This window comes from Rhincodon typus, chromosome 18 (assembly GCF_021869965.1).
Source record: "Rhincodon typus isolate 14 chromosome 18, sRhiTyp1.1, whole genome shotgun sequence".
Taxonomy (NCBI): Eukaryota; Metazoa; Chordata; class Chondrichthyes; order Orectolobiformes; family Rhincodontidae; genus Rhincodon; species Rhincodon typus.
Window position 1 is genome coordinate 42,493,556 of NC_063349.1, and position 21,757 is coordinate 42,515,312.

The 21,757-nt window shown below is 39.2% G+C and overlaps 1 protein-coding gene across 1 annotated transcript in view; it reads right to left on the reverse strand.

Annotated features, from left to right (window-relative positions):
• Window positions 1-6,000, reverse strand: part of frs2a (fibroblast growth factor receptor substrate 2a) — a 44,868-nt gene extending 38,868 nt beyond the window's left edge. Inside the window, exon 1 of the mRNA XM_020529164.2 lies at window positions 5,888-6,000. The gene's annotated coding sequence lies outside the window, so the exon portion shown is untranslated. The remainder of the gene's footprint in view (window positions 1-5,887) is intronic.
• Window positions 6,001-21,757: the final 15,757 nt, after the last annotated feature.

Below are 21,757 nucleotides of genomic sequence, written 5' to 3' on the forward strand. Positions count from 1 at the left end.
TCACTGGACCCGAAACATTAACTCTGATTTTTTCTTCACAGAAGCTGCCAGACCTGCTGAGCTTTTCCAGCAGACCATTCTCAACTTTGGTGTCATATCTAATATCACAGAATTGCTTTTTGTCATGTGCTATTAAAACTCTCATTCAGGACTCTGTTATCTCTGCATTTGAATATTCTAATGTGGCCATTGTTTCCCTATTTTCCCTCTCCATAAACTCTAGCTCATATAAACTTTCTGTATCCTTGCGCCAAGTACCTGCCACACACTATCCCCAAATGTGCTGACTGATATTGGCTCCAGGTCCAGTAATGTTTCAATTTAAAAGTTCTTGGCCATATTTTCAAATCCCTCCTGTCCTGTCCTATCCTCATCCTCCCTAGGTAACCTCTTCTATCCTTACAGCCCTCCAAGCTTTGCTGTCCTTTGATTCTAATTTCTCACATATCACCTATTTTAATCATGTTACCATTGACAGTTGTGCTTTCAGTTATTAAGGCTCTGAAGTCTTGAATTTCCTCCCTAATTTCCTGCATTAAGGTGCTTCTTACAGACAAGCTTTTGGTTGTTGAAATCTGCCCCGACTGACTGGATGAAATTTTCCTCTATCTGCTATCAGAGTTCATGCTGTCTTAATCCAATTCTTTCTGCAGCATCACAGGTACATTGGGTGTAAAATGGAAATATGTCACTCAAACATGGTAGATGGGTGCTTTTTTGAGGGTAGTGTTGAGGCACAGTGCTGAGAGAGTTGCTGAGGGAGTTTCACTCTGCTTCTAACTTTGCTAAGACTTTGGAGTAACGAATGCTTGAAGTGGAAAGTAATTCATTTTTGGGCATATTTATTGTGATGGGGAAAGGAGGCAGTGTATTTCCCCAAATAGATTCAAAAGCCATGAATCATAATTTAAAATTATTAGACATGATGACATACAGATTGTCTGAATAATGAAGATGTTTTAAACCAAACTGCACATAACTAGTTCACCTGAAATTGTTGGACTGGAACTTGCACATTCCAAGCTAACTGTAGGGATCAAAAATTGGTTTAGCACAGCCTCATAACCTGTGTTTACTTTTAATGATGCTAGTTAGGAGGGCCAATTTATTTGGTTCACATGGAATTCTCAGGACACTTACTGCGAGTGGGGAAGAAAACAAGAAAGGGTGTTTGAGCTTATAGAGAGAAGTACAGAACAAAGATTTAGCATCTCTTCACACTGAGGGGTACTGGGATTCAGTAAAGGTTGTGCTGAAAACAATGTCTCCTAGTTGGCAAGATGCAACAAGTAGTGCGGCACAGGGTTTGGTCTTTGACTCCTAACCATCTACAAACTGTATTCATGACTGGATGCAGGGAAAGAAGACACTACAGCCAAAGACTTTCCCATCTATTCAAGTGCTGTAAGTTGCAATGAAGAAATACAAAATTTATAATTGCATACAGATAGGTTAGGTGAGTGGACCAAAATTTGACAGATGGAGTTTAACACGAAAAAGTGCAAGGCTATTATTTTGGTTCTAAGAATTAAAAGGCAAATTATCTAAATGGTTAGAAACTGGAGTGCTTTAGGGCAGAGGAATCTGGGTGTCCGTGCTCACGAATCGCAGAAAACTAGCATGCAGGTACAGCAAGTAATAAGGGAGGCAAATGGAATTTTGGCATTTATTGCTAAAGGAATAAAGTATAAAAGTAGGGAAATGTTGCTGCAACAGTATAAGACATTATTCAGACTGCAACTAAAGTACTTGAGGAGAAATGAAGTTGCATTGAAGGCAGTTCATGGGAGATTCATTGGATTGATTCCAGAGATGATTTGTCTTCTGATGAGAGATTGACCAGTTTAAGCCTACACACTCTGGACTTGAGATGAATTACTTCTCTTAAAGGCCTGTGAACTTGTGGAATTCACGATACCAGATTGCATCCAATGCCAGGACACCGAATAAATTTGAGGAGGATATAGACAGACTTTTTTAATTCGCAATGTGTTGAAGGGTTATGAAAAGCAGGCAGGAAAGTCGCCTTGAGGCCAAGATGAGATCAGCTATCATGTTGAATGGCAGAGCAGGCCTCAGGGGCTGAATTGCCTACTCCTGCTCCAAGTTCTTAGGTTCTTGGTGCTTTAGCAAGTTGTGCCACCATAACTTCCTACAAATACCTCATTTCAAAAGCAAGACAAGCAACAAATAAGGAATATAATTTTTCATTTTGTAGTCCAATTATTGCCAAATATATTTTCTTTTACTCTTTTCTTCTGATATAACTGTCTTCACCAAAGCGGTTTTGTGCAAGTTCTTGTCCCAAAAAACCATGCTTAGACAATGTTCCTGTTGCTGCTAATCATCAGGAAGCAGTCCAGCAAGAATGTAATTACTCCTGGATATGAACAATTTAATGTACTTGAAAGTAGCTCTACAAAAGCACTTTCATTGGGAAACTATTTCTTATATTTGATACTGTGTAGTTATTCCAATCTGAAACTGTACAGAATGTTCAATTTAATTCAACGAGATTCCCAATTCCCAATTCAAATCCCAATTCAGCCACCATCTTGGTCACCAATTTGACTTTTCTCCCCCCAAAGATCTAGTCACTTTTTTTCTTGCATCCCACAAACACATTTAACCAGCAGTGTGCCCAATTTTGGTTCAAACGGCAAGACTCCATAGCTAAAATAACCTGCAAAGTGACTGATCAGCCATTTTGAAAAGCTGAAATTTGAATTGCAGACAAGTCTCAATACGTCTTCTGCATAAACAAAGGAAATTTGGGATACATATGCATAGGATTGGCCTGCAATGTGTGAAGATTCCCACCATCGGCAATAGCAGCATCCACAGGGCCTAACAAGGTTTTGCTTTTTCTCCCCCCAACATTCTGCCAAGACTGAACGCAGATGCTACCAATTCAGAGATTAAATATTTCCAGAATGAGAATAAGTGAAAAACCATTGCTGTCGGTAATCGCTGCAGCATGTACATGATCAAGAAGCACAACTAGAATGTCTAACACCTGGGAAGAACTAGTCATCCGCTCAGACAGCACTATGAGCCAAAGATATATTAAGTCAGATATAAATGGGACCGGGCTCAGGTGTTGCAACACAGCAGCATTGTATCGTTCCCAATCCTTCAAGTAGGATCCAGATGCAAATATCACTGAGCTGGGCAGGATTCAGGATAAACAGGTTCATTGGAGTATGACAGAGGGGCATTGACAATTTCAAATGAATTGAATTAACCAGGTAAGCTTACAAATTGCAAAATCATTGGGTTAATTTTATACAATTTCAGGTCATTCCTTCAATTTGCAACTCCCTGTGAAATGGATTTTGCGACTTCTAAAACTGCCCCATTATGAATTTCATGTGATAAATCCAGGATGACTTCCTCTGGAAAAAATGCCAAGCTCTTTCCAAATGATCAGTCTGAGATGATGCATTTAATTTGCCACTTGGAAACCAACAGGTTCATTTATTACCGATCCCAAATTTGTAAATCATTGGTATATCCAAAGGTTACATCACAGACCACTTGGTTAATGGTAAATGGCATACATTTAAAAAGTCCCCAGTTTTCAGACACAAAATGCAAACACTCAGCCAGCGTAGTTTTATCTCTGAAATGTTTAAAGTAAAAATTATTGTGGGCATGGTTCAAAAGATAACTCCATGTTTGCCCACATTTGTCAATGGATTCAACTGCAGCTATCTTTGCTCTGGCCACGGTGATGGGATATTAGGAATGTGATTATACCACCAGCTGTCATGGTTAGAAAGTTGCTTTCTAATGGAAGGGAATGAATTTGCAAGGAGCTAAACAGCAGATCCAATGTGTGTTGACTGTGCATCCTTCTATTTTGGCTCGCATTCAAAGTTAAGAACATTTTAACAAAGTCAACGTATACAGTACGGAGGTGCAGCAAATGGTACTTGTGCTTGTATTCCTTTCACTCCCTATGACAACAGACCTGTAACTCATTTGCACACGTAACTTGGGACTAACTAGGCATGACATCAGTTTATCAGAACTTAACATTCCGCAGCAATGATTTACAGGCCACAGTTGAAGCAAGGTACATATTGAGAATATGATGAGTATTACACTATCACAGAATATACTGTAGTCAGAAACATTCAGCTTTTATTTTATTATTTGACTATCTGTGCTTTCGTTAAATGACTGAGAAGTGTTGTTAGTGAGTCGCCAGGTGAAGACGATTCAACAAAATTACAATCCAGCCATGACAACAGCCCACGTCTGGTAGTAGTGAATAAAAGTTAACTTTTTAAAGAAGTGTGCTGTCAGCTTGCCGAACCATTTGAGAAAAAAATACGATAACCACACACAAGCACCAATGCACAGCCTTGTAGTTTCTGCATTACACCCACACAGCTCTCTTTTGAGCGTGTGATTAGAAGGGCTGATGCATAATCACATCAAATTCTTTCCTTCAGCTCACATATCAAGAACTTGCCCTCTTGGCTGCATTCTTTTTCTAACAACGACAGTAACCTTGGCAACCAAGCACTCCTATTATGACCAGCTGGTCTTTTAAAGCTGTCTATGCTAGCATCTGAACTTTTGTACCACTTCAAACAGGGCCAAGAGTTTACTTCAACTCCCACGTCATTTTTTCAAAAACTAGACAGGGGCCTAATTTAACTCAGCTCAGATCACAATTGACACCAAAAGGAAAAGGCTGCATCTCCTTAAATATTGTGCCCTGCTACAGAGGTTGTTCATGCAGTCCTTTAGCTTGGATTTTAATTGTGGAAGAAAAGATGCCAGGATTTATAAAGTACTTTCTGTGGCTGTTCCTTATTGCAAAGCAAATTCTCAAACTAACGCTTGCTTACATTGCTAGCAGGATAGCCAGTATCTTCCACATGGTGAGAAATGAACTCCAACTGTTTCACAACTTGAGAGTTTTGTTTGAGCGGACTGGAGAAACTGGAGTGTCGCTGGCTTCAAAAGGTATAAAGTACATTTATCGTATTGAAGTACAGACAACTGCAGGCACCCTGCTTTCTCTCAGTGACAAACTCAATTCCTGAACTTGATGGCAGACCAGTTCCTTAAACATGAGTCTGTAACATTCACTTCTTGGGATCAGCAAGTCAATTTTCATGCAGGGAGCAGCATTTGCTTTCTGTGGGTTTGTATGCAAAAGCAAATGCCAGCACATTGCTGGAGTTGACTTTGAGAGCAGGAGAGTAATGAACAGAGTTAGCTTTCTGAAAGCAAGGTGCAGTGATAGCACAAGTAGTTACAGAATTGCAGTCTGTCTTGAATGGGAAATGTGAACACTTGACATGCAATGCCTATTCATGAAAATCACTTGACATTAATCTAATAGAATATAAAAATCTACAAATATCACCGATCATCAACACTCCCTCAACGTTCTGCTGAAAACCAAAAGTCAATGTTTGTCATAATCAGTAAATAACAGCAACTGCTATTTACAAAAAAATGCCCTCAAAGTTCTATTTATGCCAATTCTGGATTGGTTAAACCACAATGTACACACCAAAAGAAAACAGTTATTGGAATTCAAGATAAATTATTGGAATTTCGCTTCATTACGCTCAGATTTTCCTCCCTCCTAACCCTGTGCTGTTTTGAATGTTTATACACAGTTTTGCCTAACATATTCAATTGTTATGTAGTTTTCTACTTCAACTCTTCATTTAAATTAGATTGTAAATTCATTATGAAAATTACTCTAAGTGCAGATTATGTAAGTAAACATGCTACATAATAAAATGTGATTGTAAAACAGCTTAAAAAGGTACATCACAAGTCAGGAAAGAGAACAGAATACAAACTCCAATCAAAAACAAATGACAACTTCATAAACAAAAACCAACAACTGGTTTACCTTAGCAAGTGTTCAGACCTGAAATGCTGACAACTTCGGTTTCGCCACAGATGCAGCATGACCTGCGAGCATAGCCCTTTTCCCCCCCCAGTTTTTGTTGACAAAATTCCAGCATCTACGGTATCAACCAATTTATTTTGTGGGAAAATAGTTAGAGTTTCTCTGACCATGTCACAAACTAATAAGGCTTTGACTTAAGTCTTGCTCAGATCAAATCCAAAGACATGTATAGCAACAATATGCAACACACAAGAATGCTGTAATTAGCAGCTGCCTGTTCCAATTCTTTGAATGAAGGTACATCATACTCAGATTCCATGGGCAACCAATCCAACCAGAAAAAATAAGATCAAACAACAGAATTACTGGAATGCTTGATCCAATATGACCATGTCACCAATGCTCAATTTCTTTTGAAAAATACTACTCTTTATGTGAAAAGCAAATTCTACTGTGCATTTTCTTTCTTCCCAACGTTTTTTTGAAGACTTCAGAGTGAAACTATAAGTTTAAATTAGAGGCAACAAAAATGGTTCTGCAATGAAGTGCATTTGAAGGTAAACTATGCACAAATTTAGCCTGATAAATTGGATAATTTATATTTATCTCTTTAAAACAGAAATCGCACAATTATAGGATAGTCTTATTTCTTCTGATATTATTTAGCTTCATTTGAAAGCTCATGTAAGCATTATGATTAACCATAGCTAGTTCAAATATGTTAAATTATACAGCAAGATTAAACTTTTTCTTCCTTTGATTTCATACAGTTAATAAATATATTTTATTCTCAAACAAAAATACATTTGCTTTCAAATGGTAATTATGCTCATTGTAGATTCCCACTGCATAACTCAGTTATACACTTGAATTTAAATTTTAAATCAAGGCACTGGTCTTCAATCAACTATTTACTCCACATAGTGCAGAATAAATAACATTATTTTCGCCAAAAAACATGATCCTATTTTATAATTAGACTATTATTTTGTCTCTTTAATGAGTCAATAAATGATGGATTCTTAAAAACAATCAAGTGTCACTAGATTTAGACAGTCAGGCAAAAAGTTCTTTTCAGAGAGGAGTTAAATCTGACAAATTCAAAAAGTTTGCATTCAGCCAATTTGACGCAGAGTTTCTCAGCCCTAAAACTTTTTCCTTCCATATACCACTACATCACTCAATGCTGTTGGGGTTCTACAAAAACAAGACTTGTTCAGTACACAGATATGTAAAAACAGCCATTGTTACAACAATTTTTAAGCATGTTTTATGTCACAACTCCCATGCTGGCAAAAGAACAGACAGATCTTTGGGGTTTACGCCCTTTTATGCCAGATAATGAATCTTAAATATTGAGTATTGCTGAAAATGACAGTTTGTCAAAGCTTTTGGCCCTGCAGTGCTTACGACAATTCACAAGAGTATCAATTCAAGGGAAAAAAACATTTATATTGCATAAGTGTGCTGATTGGTTGGTGAATGATTGGTTCGATTCAGTAGTGGTGCTGCCATGGAGAACGCATCCATTAATGACAATTGGCCTCATGGCAACACCAATGGTTCCAACAATGACAATGACAACCTGTTTGACTACACAGTCATGATGACACAGGAGGCCATTTGGGCAATCACATCCATGTTTGCTTTCTATACAGCAATCCAGTCATTCCTGTTCATCCCACTGTCCTCATCATTCTACAAAATTTATTTCCCTCAAATACCCATCTCATTTCTTTTTGAAATAAGTTATCATCTCCACCTCCACTCACTTTATGGGCAGCCAGTTCCAGGCCAGTATCACTTGGTCTGGGAGAAAAACAAGAGTTCTTCCTCAACTTCCCTTACATGTCTCCACAACTTTAAATCTGTCTTTGCACCATTAAGTGATGGCTACAGTTTTCCTTTCTTTACATTATTCAGATCTTTCACAAAAACAGAAGAAATAGGAGCAGATCACATGGTCCTTTGCATCTACACCCCTCATCCAAAGCCTGTAACCCCTCCTCCTGATTCAGATTCCCCAACCAGCAGAAACAATCTCTCAGCATCCGCTCCATCAAGCCCCCTTGGAATTATGGTGTACTTCAATCTCTGGAGTTTAGAAGAATGAAAGAACATAGGAAATAGGAGCAGAAATAGGCAATTGAGCTCTTCGAGCCTGCTCCACCCTTCAACAAGATCATGACTCATCAGATTATTTTTTTGGCTGTTCCCCATAATCTTATACACCTCTTTTGGACCTCCCTGAATTTCTTTTGCTTCAAAGATAGTGCCAGCATCTGCAACATTGAACCCGAAATTGCCCCATCCCTGGAATCATTCTGAGTAAATTTCCCTCTGCACCCTCAAGATCTTCATTGAAATGTGGTGACCAGAACTGGATGTGAATTTTTACACAGAAATTTGTAGCTTGGTTTTCTATTCTATAAAATGCTACCCACCCCCATTTCAATGGGAGTCATATGAAGTGAATCAGGAAGAGGAGGAGGAGGATGGAGCAGTAATGATGGCCTCTACCACCCAGAATGCATACCATAAAGTGCCAGAGTTGCTGGAAGGAAGTGTGCAAACACTGGAATTCAGGAGGCCAGTGTGTAGGTACTGGAATCGATCATTACAGCATCATTACCACAGAACTGTCTGCATCACCCATTACATTGCTGGTCCAATCACTTGCTTGTGCAATCTAGGATTTCTATCAGTTTAAACCCCAAACAGCAATGGCCCAAGAGGATTAACACTGAAGGCATTTGAGTTGCTGTCTTTCATTTTACATACACACAGAAGCTCTTGCTGTTTGTTTTTCTGTTTCTTGCCAATTTACTTTCATAGTCAATTTTCTCCCTTTCATTAGTTTTTTAGTCACCCACTGCTGGTTCCTAAACAATTTCAAATTGCCAGGCCTGTCACTGGTTTTCACTGCTTTGTAAGCCTTAGTTTTTGATTAGATACTCTCTTTGACTGCTTCTGTCAATCACAGACGGTTCATCCTTCTTACACTCATCCTTTTTGACTCGAGGATAGTTTTGCTGAGCATCATGAAGTATCTGCTTAACTATCTGCTACTGCTCATCTACTGTACTTCCACTTAGACTACTACTTTCCTAGCCTACTTCAGATAACTCTTTCTTCATATCTCTCTAATTACCCTTAATTTAAGTGACACACTGGTTTGAGAACAAAGGTATTCTACAACAAACTGAATTTGAAATTCCAACATTCTGTGATTGCCAGCTCCTAAAGGATCCTTAAATACAAGTCACCTTATTAATTCAGCATCATTACACATGACTAGATCTAAAATAGCCTGTTCCCCGTGCAGGTTGTACAATCTGCTCTAAAAAGCAATGTATGATTCACTCTTCAAATTTGTCTTCCATGTTTGCCTTGTCTATCCGAATGTCCGGTCAATATGCAGATTAAAATCATGATTTCCCTCTAAGTGGCTGGTGGGAGATCCTGTGCACATCAATCAGCCTTTCAATGTATTGGCTTCCAAATAAGGACCAGAGGCCCATGCAGTGGAAAAGAAATTCGAGAGAATTCCATCCATGACGATTGTAGTGACCTTCTCACACACCTCCATTATTTTCCGATTTAGACTTTTTAGGACAAGGAAAAAACTCTTCAAAAGCTTACTGACAACTCCAACTGTGACATTTTCCCCTTGCTTTGCCATACTACCAGCCAAACGGATTTTACATGATCTATTATAGAAATAACACTATTCAGCATTGTACTGATATCTTCTTTTATTAACAATGCTATCTCACCTGCTTTTCCCATTTGCTCATTCTTCTGAAACATCAAAGACTGTTGTATATGGAGTTCCAGCCTTCGTCACTCTGCAATCACATTTGTGTAAGAGCTAGCAAGTCCTGTTTATTTATTTCTCTTTGTGATCTCAACTATTTTGATACAAATGCTATGTGTATTCAGATAATGAAGAAGTGTCAAAGTTTAAGGCTCTTTATGTCTTATTTGTGTTTGAATTTCTGCTGCACTATTTTGCTTACACTTACTGCCACTTGTGCTATGCATTGATTTTTATTCATTTCTTTACTACCCTGCACTGGTGTTGTCTGGCTCCTGTATGATTTTTTTGGAACTTCCTTTGATTGAACCCTCATCCCCACTAATTATGTCAATGCTTACCTGCAGCTGTTGCTATCCAATTTAGTGGGACACTGTTCTCAGTATGGGTCAAATGAAGCCCATCCCAATGGAAGAGCTTTCAATTTCCACAGTACTGGTGCCTGAGCCCCGTGAATCAGAACTCTTTTCTCCCACAATTTTTCAGCCACTCATTTCCGTATCTGTTCTTATTTCCCTTAGGCCAATTTGCACATGGCTCATGTAATAATGTGGAGAGTACCACCTTTTAATTTCACCCTGAGCTGCTTAATCTCTCTGCAGAACCTCCGACCTATCTACACCTTTGGGAATGATATGGACCATGACAATTGAATCCTTCCGGTCCCACTTCAAGGTCCTTTCCAGCCTCAAAGACGTCCTGAATGCTGGCACCAGAAGGCAACATATCCTTCACAACTTTGTCCTTGCTACAGAGAACAGTATCTATTCCCCCTAATTATGTCAATCTGTATTACTGCTCTCCCTAAACCATGAGTCTTTTTTCCCCTCACTTGAATGGCATTCTGTACCAGTGGGTTTTAGACAGTTTGCTCATCCTCCCTGCGCTCTGTTACCTTGTCTACACTGGAAGAAACAACCTCATACCTGATGCACAAGAGCTCAAGTTCCTTTGCAGCTAAATTCTGGATCTAATAACTGCCTCACTCAGAGTCACATCCTCCTGTCCCTAACCATGGACCAAGTTTGATGTATTAAGCTAAGGGGTGTGAATGGTATTCAGGTAACTCGCCCTTCCCCTGATATGTCTGCAACTTGGAATCCAGCTCATCAACTGAGCCAAAGCTTTTCGAGCAGCTAATACTTGCTGGAGATTCTTTTCCTGGCTGCCCAAAATGTGCCCATGATCAACAACACAAATCAGAGTCTGGTCAAATATTATACACCTGCGTGAATGAGTGCAGCTACAACATTCAAGAAGCCCTACATCGTCCAGGACAAAGCAGACTGCTTGGTTGGCACTCCTTCCCCCAACCTAAATGTTCACTTTAATTGCTTGGAAATATATTGCTGATCTTTCATTAGGCTGTGTCAAAATCCTGGATCATGCAGAAATTAAGGTGAATCATAAGCACTTTGAACACACGCAACAGCAGGTTCGAGAACAGCTTTTCCCTGTTATTAGACTGATGAATGGACTCTCTAACATCAAATAATGTTGATCTTGCTTTGTGCAGTGTAACCTGTATGCCTCACTCAGTCTAAGGACCCTCTGAACTCGATGTCCCTGTTTGCTACCATCTGCCTGTACTGCTCGCAAAACAAAGCTTTCACTGAAAGGTGATACATGCAACTTCCACTCAAGATTGGTTCTGCAAACAGAATATCAGGTAAAATACCAGCTATGAATATGCTATTCAAGAATTATTCACAGCATTTAATTGCTTGGCAATCAAAAGTTAAGACAAACATCAAACTAAAGGTGCAAAAACTAAATGAGAGCAAACAGAAACATGTTGATAAAATATACTGTAAAAATGTTCACATTGGCCTTTGTACTGACACAGCTTCCAGCAAAGGATTCTGATCCAGGCACTTATATTAATTTACTTTTTCGTTCAACACATTACCCCAAAAATATACAGCTATTCATGCATTCCTGTGTTTTTACTTCATATTTTTGAAGCAAGCAGATCGTGTGGGGAGAATGCTGGGGCGTACAATGTGAACCAAGCACTTATTGCACCCATCTTCACAAACCTGCCATGGGAAAAGAGATAAATTGGGAGTTTTCAGATTTACAGAAGCTTTTCTAATGTGTTTAAAGTGTGCAAGACTAGGAGACAATGTCAGCACAAACAATGTCCTTAATTTAGTTTTAGAACAAAACAGTAAAGAAACTTTGCGAATATTTTTGTTTGAAGAATGGACTGTGCCTGTGCTAAATAATCGACTTTTATCATTATTGGTTCATCACCCACATTCCGACTCTTGTTCTCTGACCTCAAACTGAACCCTTGAATCTCATGTCTTGTCTTACACAAACATAGAACTAATTTCCAACAAATCACAATATGTCATAATGCCCAATTGTGTCAGGATTTGAAAGTGACTCCAATACCAGGAAAAGCTCTTTCAACACATCTTTTTTTAAGGCATCTGAAAATAGCTCCCTACCAGTTAGGGAACTGCCTTCTTACCTTTTAAGCTTTTCTCTCTTCCATGTCTTTCCTCTCAACTCTATTTTCACACGCACAAGACATAGGAGCAAAAGTAGGACATTTAACCCATCACATCTGTTTACCATTAAAGCTTGTCTTGATGATCCTTAAATCCATTTTCCTGCCTTTTCCACATAACCCTTGATTCCCTTACTGATTAAAAATCTGTCCATCTCAGCCTTGAACATACTTAACACCACAACTCTACAGCCCTGTGGTAAATAATACCACAGATTCACCACCCTCTGACAGAAGAAATTCCTGCTCTTCTGATGCTACTCGGCCTGCTGTGTTCATCCAGCTCTACACCTTGTTATCTCAGATTCTCCAGCATCTGCAGTTCCTACTATCTCAGAAGAAATTCCTCATTTGTTTTATCCTTTATTCTGAGTTTATACCCTCTGGTCCTACATTCTACCATGGGGAAACAATCTCTTCACATCTACCCTGTCAAAACCCATAAGAATCTTCGATGTCTCAATAAAATTACCTCTTATTCTTCTTAACTTCAGTGTGTACAGGCATAGTCAACTCAACCTCTCCACACCCAGGAGAAACCGACTGAACCTTCTTGACTGCTTCCAATGCCAGCGTATCTTTCCTTAGATAAAAGAGATCAAACTGTTCCACTTTGTGGTCTGACTAGTGCAATGGATAATTTCAGAAGACTTCTATACTTTTATATTCTATTCCCTTGGAAGCAAAAGCCAACATTCCATTTGCCTTCCCTATTACATGCTGAAGGTGTTTGCTAACTTTGTGATTTATGCACAAGAATATCCAAATATACTCCTGTAGGTCAATGACTCTCTCAACTTTCCCTTTTTACTCCTCAATGCAAACACACCATCTCATATGAGAATTAATGTTTCGGGTCTGGTGACCCTTCCTCAGAACTGTTCTGTTCTGAAGGATCCCCTGACCTGAAACATTAACACTGATTTTTCTTCACAGATGCTGCCAAGCTGCTAAGCTTTTCCAGCAACTTGTGTTTTTGTCCCCAATTTACAGCATCCGTTGTTCTTTCGTTTTTACACCATCTAATATTTTCTCCTTCTTCTCTGCAACCTCAATATCAAAATTAAGGCTCATCACAGTGCGTCCTCTTCAAACTTTTTTTTCCTCTAAAAACTGTGAAACTGCTCACTCATGTTGCTCATACAATCTTCAGACTTTTAAAACAAAGTTGAACAAAATGATCTAATCATTGCTTCTTGACTTCTGGACCTGACCTTTCGACCTTAGAAACCTCTACAATGAGCTGTAGATCTTCATTTTGGTTCAACAATTTTAAAAAAGACAGTTGTTACAAAGTGCATCCGGGATTAGGAAGGCCCATATTACCTATGGCAAAATGCAGATCACACCTTATCTAAAAATAGGCAATTAGCAACAAAATGTAGAATGTTCTACTGTCTTCTATTTCATTGGAAGCTAACATTATACCATTACCACTTGCTATGTAAATAAGGCAAATGAAATCGTTCTCAACTTCTGTTAAATGATGTTCCTAATAAATGTTAGTGTTGAACGCACACTATCTGCCGCTCGGCTTTTGGTTCCCAACATCTTCCCTCCTCCCCACCCACCCACCCCGCTTAAGAAACTTATCTTCCAAAGGGATAAAATACTCAGCCAACTCATGTTCTGCAATCCGCAAAAGTGCGGATATTTGGACAGAGAACCTACTGTACAAAAATACAGGAACATGGCACTTACTTACTAAACTTGATCAAATTCCCAAAACATATTTTGCTTTTCCAGGTTAAACAGAGCATAAAGAATTCACTAAAAGAACTAGGATACATCAACAGCATCATTAATAAGTTATATACTGCACAAGTATCTAACTCAAATATTTACACGTCAGAAACATTGGTAAATACATGTCCTTTCAGTTCCATCCAGGAGCTTTCAGGAAGGTTGGAGAAAGGGGATAAAACTGATATTGTCATGTCCTGTATCTGAAAACCAAGGAATATTAATTGGTTGCAACTGGCCTGATGAGAGAAAGCAAAAGCATAAGATCTTTCAGCCGTCAACTAATGAAGAACATCCTGATATCATCACAAAGAGTTCACTGCAATGTGCTCTGAGGCGGCTTAGTGGAGAATTGCAGGAGAATCAATAGGGAGAAATAAACAGACAAAGTGTGGTCTAAGTAGCCCTGGGAGAACAACATTATGTACTCACTCTTCTGACTGCTGAAATATGCTGGTCCAAGAGTAAGCAAAAGCATTAACCACTTGATGGACACCCCATAGTACACTTGCCAAGCCAACGACCACAACAACAAACAATAGCAAAATACCAATAAGTACCCAACCTATAGAACCAATAGGTATGCATAAACCATCAGAATCCCTCAAGTGAGAAGGTTACTATTAACATTTAGTAAAACGTAGACTGAAACACAACCAGCCAGCCATGCATTCCATCACTCAGATAGAGGAATTTTAGCCTTTGTAACCTTTACAAACATTCATACTGACGTACCTCTTTCTACAAAAAGGTTAGTCAGCCTGAAGCACATAAACATATCTTACAATGTTTCCATGATAATTATTACCATTTAATTAGAATATACTGCAGAAAAACAGGTCATTTAACTCACATGAGACTTTGATGAAGTATCTGCAAAGTAATCCAAGTATGCACCAAAACACAACCCTGATTTCAGTCCAGAAACCAACATATGCTAATGAATGGTAGCAGTTAAGCTGCTTGTCAAATTACAATGCATTGCTAATTATAGTACTATATGTACATTCAGTTCATCAGCAGTCCAAGTCTTATGATTGAGATATTAAAGCTAATCCAGAGCTGAATACAATTGTTATTAAAACAGCATAACTTGGATATAATTTCATAAATAGAAGGCCAATGAAAATTACATTTTAATATACTCGAGCATATTTACCAAAATAGCTACAGTATTTTCACGACAGACTGACTACAGCTCAGAATTGCTTAGTTCTGAAATTATTTTGAATGACAAAGTCACAAGTTTTGAAATTTACAGAGTAGAATAAACTCCACTGTATTCCACAATTTCCCATTAAGTAATTATAGAACTTTTTTGCAGTATATCAAAAAATCTTTTGACTCCATCTACAATGAGGACTATTATAAGCATAGGGCCACTTATAACAGCTACTTTACCATTCAATATACTTCAGTAGTAACCATTTGAAAACTCCTTAAAGGCAAATAAATTTACTTAAACACTCTAGAACAATGTCAGAAATGTTCAATACATTAGATTTCCAACAAAGAGCCAAACCTTACTCTTGAACTTTAACTCAATTATCCAGTATCATGATCCAAGACAATTGCTGAATTCGATTCAATTCATTGTTGAAGTGATTTTCAACATGGTGCCAACTACAGCTCAGCATACTGTCTTCAACAATATACACAAGCATGCAAGGAATCAATTTATACATTCTGCATAATTTTCTATAAAAACATAAAATAAAGTAGACTACTTTGCCCTTTCAGTCTGTTCCATCATTCAACATCATGGCTGGTCATCCTACTCTGTACCCTGTTCATTCTTCTTGCCTGATACCCTTTGATCTGTTTTAGTCTCACCCACTTTCTGTGGCAGAATATCCCACAGGCTTGCAACTCAGTGAAGAAATCTCTCGTCACTAGTCAAAACCCTGGAATTTCCTCCTTAAGGGCACTGAGAGTCTACCTACAGTACGTGGACCGCAGCAGTTCAAGATGACAGCTCAACATCACTTTCTCAAGGACAACTAGGGATGGGCATTAACTGGCCCATCCCACATCTGTCAAGTGAATTAAAAAAAAAATCTGTCCTAAATGGGCAACTCTGTATCCTTAATCTATAACCCCTGGTTATTGGGAACATGCTTTCTGAGTTTACCCTATCTAGTCCTGTTAGAATTTTACAAGTATAAGATACAACCCCACCCCTCTTTTCATTCCCCCAAATTCGAGTGAATAAAGTCCCAGCCAATCCAGTCTCTCCCCAAACTCTGTCTTGCCATCCCAGGGATCAGTCTGGTAAACCTTTGCTGCACTCCCTCCATAGCCAGAACATTCTTCCTCAAATAAGGAGACCAAAACAGCACACAATACTTCAGTGTGATCTCACCAAGGCCCTACATAATTGCAGAAAGATATCCCTACTCTTGTACTCAAATCCTCTCGCTAAAAAAGCCAACATTCCATGTGCCTTCTTCACTGCTGCTGCAGCTACATGCTTACTTTCAGCAACTAGTGTACAAGAATACCTGGATCTTGCACCTCCCCATTTCCCAATCTATTGTCATTCAGTTAATAATCAGCCTTCCTGCTTTTACTGCATCTCACATTTATCCACATTATTTTTCATCAGCCGTGCATTTGCCCACTCACTGAACTTGTCCAAACCACACTGAAGCATCTCTAACACCCTCCTCACAGATCACCTCCCTACCCAGCTGAGTCTTCTGCAAACTTGGAGCTATCACTTTTCGTTCCTTCACCGAGGTTATTAATATATTGTGAACAGTTCAGATCCAAGCTCTGATCCCTGCAGATCCCACTAGTCACTGGCTGCCATTCAGAAAATGCCCTGTTTATTCATATTTACTTGCCAAAAATATTATTTTTTTAAAACCAATACTCAAAGTAAAATTCTATAAAACCATTCCATGAATCACAATACAAAACATCACTGAAATTTAATCAGAGCAAAAAAAAATCTGATCCCAGAATAATATTACCATAGATTATTCCATTCCAATAACGTATGAACCAAGGCCTAATCAAATTTCAGAACCATGAGAGATGTTTAAAAATGCTAAGTATTCTCCATCTTTCCAATTGCTTTATTGATCTTATTTTCCACCTCTCATCATTTCAAGAGTGGGCTTTTCCCAGCCCCAATGTATCTATTTAAATACCCAATCACTGCTACATCTTTGTTACCTGCAAGAGTAATAACACTTTCCATTCAAGTGAAGGCATAGTTCTAAGTACCCTTATTTTAGAAATCATTACTACACCCCAAGACACTATGTAATAAATGGATACAAGATACGATTATTTGGGAACTTGGCTTTTTAAAAATTGAGGCAGATGGATTTTAACATCAGTTCCATCAAAGTAACTTTTTCAATAGAAAGAGGTCAGAAAGCCATGGATAAAAGTGACCTAAATATATCATTTCCATGAAAGCTTGCAACTTACTAAGTGTCTAGTGTAGGGATGTGGATTTGAGATTGCAATCAGACGAGCCTCATCAGATCTTATTAAAGGTTGAGCAGGCTTGACGGACTGAATGGCCCACTCCTGCTGTGTGTTTATATGTAAGTGATGACGTGTTTATGCTCATGATCAAACGACCGGGGCCACTCGTGGTTCGAAGTTCAGTTCAGAAAAATCAGGTTTCAGTTTCACACTAGCATAACAACAGTTTCACCTTAGCAGAAGATTCAGGTTCTCAATTCAGAAGTGATTTGGACCAATATTTATTGCCTATCCCAAGTTTCCCACAAGAAGGTGTTGTTGAGCTGCCGTCTTGAACTTCTACAGCATATTCAGTACAGGTAGACTCACCGTTGTTCGGATAGCGAGTGGCTTGGAAGGGAATTTGCAGGTGGTGGTGTTACCATGTACCTGCTGCCTTGGTAGCGATCACAGGTTTGGAAAGTGTCTTTGATGAACTGTTGCAGCGCATCTTGTAGGTGGTACATACTGGGTACTGTGCGTTTTACTTTACTGTGCATTGGTGAAAGGAGAGGGAAGGAGTCCTAACGTTGGGGCAGCACAGAGCAAGAAATGAGTTGTCTGGGACCTGGTCTCTTCCACCCTAACAGTGGGGTAGTTTGAGATTTGTAGAAATTCCAAACAAGTCTCTTGATTGTCAGACTGGAAAAGAATACAGGGCATTTCAACTGGAAAGAAGTCTTAAAATTCAAAGAAGGTAAATGAGAAAGAAGTTAAAAAGTTAAGAAAGAAGTTGAAAAGTTAAGCTACGAGTGATATTTCTCCAAGATTGAGCTTCAGAAAAGCATATCTCCGAGAGAAAGGTTGTATCTTGGTTGTTGTTTTTATGTTAAGATCCTTTCAAATTGACCCACACATATACCTCCTAATTTTTACTCCTGTAGCAGAGCTCCAAGGTCCATAAGCAACTGTGGCTTCTGGAACCATAAATAAATTGTAGACACCTCAATCTGCAAACACCCAACCTCTGACCTGTTACACAGCTTACAGGGAATGCTGATATATACAGCTTTGTTTGTTTTTATCTCTCTTGTATCATAAACATACATTCTTTTGTTAAAGACCCCCTTGGCAGCCTCACGAGTATGTTGTGAGACTAACCATTATCATAACCAACTGCAAAAACAAAACTTCTGATCCAAGTTTCATTCTGGGATCTGAACCCCACCATACAAACACACAGTACAGCAATAAAGTTTTCCTCAAAGCCCTTCTAAAACTCCTGCCTTTCACATTAAAATTAAACCTTCAACTAAGGGAAACAAGTGCTTTCTGTACACCCTGTCCATGTGCCTCATAATTTTAGATATCTCTATCAGATCCATCTCGACAGATCTATCTTCTCTGCTCCAAAGAAAACAACCTGAGTCTATCCAAACTCTCTTCATAGCTTAAATGCTCCAGCCCTGGCAACATCCTGGTGAATGCCCTCTGCATTCCCTCCAGAGCTATCCATTCCTCCTATAATTGTGGCAATCAGTATTGCGCACAATACTCTGTCTATGACCTAACCAAGTCCCGCCAAGCTCCAACATAACATCCCTGCTCTTATAATCTATGCCACAACTGATCTATCCGAAGGTAAATGTGGGGCGGCTGTGTGGAATTTGCACATTCTCCCTGTGTCTGCATAGGTTTCCTCCGGGTGCTCCGGTTTCCTCCCACAGTGCAAAGATGTGCGGGGTAGGTGGATTGGCATTATGCTAAATTGCTCATACTGCCCAGGAATGTGCAGGGTTACAGGGATAGCGTATGTGGGTGGGATGCTCTTCGGAAGGTTGGTGTGAACTTGATGGGCCAAATGGCCTACTTCCACACCTGTAGGGATTTTATGATTCTATAACTGATAATGACAAGTGTTCCGTATGCCTTAACCCATTATGCGACCTTCCGGGATCTGTGAACAGGCACCCCAAGATCCCTCTCTTCCCTTGAGGTTCCTAGTGTCATTGAAGCATTCCATTGTCTTGTTACTTCTTCTAACATGTATCCCCTCACACTTACGTTGGGATCGTAAAGGTGAACTTTTAGCATGGCATCAACCCTAGACTAATGTGAAGGCCTTGCTAATCTTCCTTTTCTTAATAATTCAAGCATATTAAGAAGAAAGCTTGGCAGTTACATAGTGCTAACCACATATCTCCTGGGGGCATTCTACAGCTAATTAAAATATTGAAATGCAGTCACTATTGTAACGTGCGCATAATGGAACTTGTTACTTCACGCCCAATTGGCATGACAGGCAAGTCCTTAGCTTAATTCAGTTTATCCAAAGGTTAAAAAAATGTTTAGTACTGGAAGAGCAGTTGAGGTGAAGTGCTCGCGTGTCTCAAGACTTGAATACATGTTCTCTGACTCGCGGAAAAGTACTAACACCAAACCAATATTGACACTTCAGTGTGGGACAAAAAATGAGCCACAGGTTGCCTTACAAGGCCTTTTTTCATCAAATCTAGGATTGAATTCCTTACTCTCCTTTTACAAGGCCTCACATGCCATCTATTCCAACCAAGCCCACGTACACTGACATCACTGCCTTAAGAGAATCAAGATAACATTCTTGCTTCTCAACACCACAGCCAAGAATCAGAAGAAATGTGAAAATCCAGGAGCAACAGCAGCTGATCTCTCAGATTATTGATGCCATTGATAAGAATCCAATTGTAGACGCCATGTTCATAATGAGGAGACATGAGGATGGTGACAAAAATCTACAATTATCAGCTGCTGACTCATTTTCAATGTCTTTTGCAACACAAGATCAGCCCATTCTAAGGCATGAACAAATTGAAAATAAAGGCATTTTGTTTTCTTATTTACGATTAACTGTTTTCATTTGAGTATTTTTTTGGACACAGCACATTTCTACGCCAATCGGGATATACAGGAGCCTTCTCAACTCTCTCAAAGTTTTGCCTAACACAATTTGTGGGCAGATTCAACCCATCATGATTTCTCTGTAGTTCCAAGTTTACAGGTGGTGATGGAGAAACGTAGAAACTAGAAGGAACAGGGGCAGGAGTAGGACATTCTGCCCTTGAATCCTACTCTTGTCTGCACACACACAAATTATTATGGTGCAGGAGGCCATTCGGTCCATCGTTGCTTTACTGACTTAATACCTAGTGCCAATCTCATGCATTTTGCCTGTATCTCTGCACACTATCATCCAATAACTATATAATGCCTCCTTGAACGCCTCAACTGAACCTGCCTCCGCCTGCAGCGCCTCTCATATTCTAACTTGCTGTGAGCAAAAAACTTCTTCTCACGCCACCCTGGCATCATTTGTACATCACTTTAAATCTATGCCCTCTTGTTCTTGTTTTTTTTAAACAAGCAGAAATAGTTTCTCCCCATCTACTCTTTCCAGTCCATTCATGATTTTGAAAATCTCAATCAGATGTCCTCTTAGCCACCTTCTTTCCAGGGAGAATTGTCCCCACTTATTCAATCTATCTTCAGTTGAAGTTCCTCAAACCTGCAATCATTCTAGTAAATTGCTTTTGCAGTCTCTCCAATGTATTTGCATCTTTTCCACAATTGGTGCCCATACTGTACATAATATTTCAGCAAAGGTCTATCAAGGGTTTCGTACAAGTTCAACATTTCCTCCTTGCTCTTGTACTCGCTGTCCCTATTATGAAGCCAAGAACACAATGCTTTATTTACTGCTCTCTCTCCACCATCCTGCCACCGTCAATGATATGTCCACACAGACACCCCTTTAGAATTGTACCCCGTACTGCATATTTTCTATCAACGCTATTCTGACAAAAGTGAATCACCTCACACTTGTCTGCACCTACCCACCCACTCTGCCAACTTGCCAATATCCTCTTGGAGTTCCACACTGTCCTCCTCAATCTACAATTAGCCCAAGTTTAATGGCATCTGGAAACTTGGAAAATGTTTCTTGCATACCAAGAACCAGATCATTAACATATATTAGGAAAAGCAAGGTTATCAGTACCAATGCCTCAGGAATGTCACTATAAACCTATCTCACACTCAAAATATATCTATTGGCCACTACACTCTGTTTTCTAATCAGCCAATTTTGTACCCACATCGCTACTGTTCCTTTTATACCACGACCTACAACTTTTCTCTAGTATTTGTGAGGTTTTGTATCAAATGCATTCTGGAAATTCAGCTATACCACATCAAAAGCATTACCCTCATCAACCCTTTTTATTACCTCTTCAGAAAGTTCCAGCAAACTAGTTAAACATGAGACAACAAGGTGCAGGGCTGGATGAACACAGCAGGCCAAGCAGCATCATAGGAGCAGAGAGGCTGACGTTTCGGG